Genomic DNA, 1,515 nt, shown 5'->3' with positions numbered 1-1,515 from the left:
CAAAAATATACACACTAATATATACACACAATATATACATACTCTAAAAAGAACAATATAGAGGCATGAGTGAACAAAGAGTTCAATAAAAAATATTTAAATATGGAACATAGTGCAAGGATACTGGGATAAATAGTATTATGTTATTATATTACAATATGAACATGTATGGACAGTTTCTGAATAGAAAATGATAATATGAAAATTGAAAATACCAAATAAGAGAGATGTGAGAATGGGAATGATGAGTAAATAGTAAATAATAAGTAAGATATGAGAATGAGAATGATGAATAAATAAATAACATTTCCTCCTTGTACAGTGAGCAGGGGAAGGGAGAGAAGAATTTAGATAAGCGGGCCCTGTAGGAGCAGGGTACATGATATACAGGGCCTGCACTTTGGCATTATGGGGCCAGCCTACAAGCCAGGCTCACAACCCTGTCTGGGTCCAGTGGTGTGGAGAGCATGACGACTTTGACAAGAAAGCAAAACAAACCTAGCTTAAAATTGTATCTGCACGGTAATCCTGGCTGTATTATAAAAGGGGTGCAAAGTGGGCAAACAGAGCGTTTTACATTTGGCTTAGGCCGAGCAATATAACAACCAAGCTGTTTATAGCACTGAAACATGTTTATCCGTTCAACAAGTCAAATCTGGCTTGGGTGCAGGCAAGGATGCATCCCGCTAACTCGATAACAGCAGATCAAAATGGGGTGTCATAGCTGTCATAACCCCCCTGCTGCCTCCCGCCTGCCCCGTGACCTTTCGACTTGTAAACAGGAAGCGGTAATCTGGGGTTAACCAATGCAGGCAGCAACGTATTCAATATGTGTTTGTGTGTGTGACTGTGTGCGCACACGTATTAAAGGACAATTCCGGTCCATTACAACACGCAGCTCTGTTGTTTGTAAATGTGAAGTGCTGTCAGTAGAGAGAAAAACTAAAACAATCAGTGTTTCCTACAACGTTTTATCCTCCTGCTCTAGTTGGCACCCAAAAGTCTTAAACAGGGCAAGTTTTAAACGGGTTTTAAAACACGGGGGGGAACTTACTATACACGCCAGAAAAACATTGCAACATTGTTTTTGGGAGACAAGTGCGCTCCCTCACAGCTTATGGTTGCCTGGCTCTGACTCACCCAAAAAAAACACACGAGTAAAATAAATATAAACACTGCATAAACTCCACTACCATGTTTATTTAGATAAGAGATTGTAATATAAGCCTATGCCTATATATTACTATTATGACTATAGCTTGCATATATCAAGGATGAATCACACGTGAAGCCTGTTGTAAGAGGGTTTCTGTGCTCATATCTGCGCTGGTTTCTACATTAAGTTGATAAATGAGGGCCAGTGAATCTGACTGCTCTAGATGTGAAAGAGATGCATGAAAGTTGTCCTAATTCAGCTGTGTTTAGTTCCTGTGTTGATACTGCAAGGAGTTCTTTGTGACCGTCTACAAACTACAACACAGAAAAGAGATACAAACATATTTTCAAAAATAAGCA

At 39.4% G+C, this 1,515-nt stretch overlaps 1 protein-coding gene across 8 annotated transcripts in view; it reads right to left on the bottom strand.

Annotated features, from left to right (window-relative positions):
- ehbp1 (EH domain binding protein 1) overlaps positions 1-1,515 on the bottom strand; it is a 147,587-nt gene that overhangs the window by 62,387 nt on the left and 83,685 nt on the right. The gene's annotated exons all lie outside the window — the stretch shown is intronic.

The sequence above is a fragment of the Etheostoma spectabile genome, chromosome 17 (genome assembly GCF_008692095.1).
Source record: "Etheostoma spectabile isolate EspeVRDwgs_2016 chromosome 17, UIUC_Espe_1.0, whole genome shotgun sequence".
NCBI lineage: Eukaryota > Metazoa > Chordata > Actinopteri > Perciformes > Percidae > Etheostoma > Etheostoma spectabile.
The sequence above is the reverse complement of the archived record's forward strand: the minus strand, read 5'-3'. Positions and strand labels throughout refer to the sequence as shown.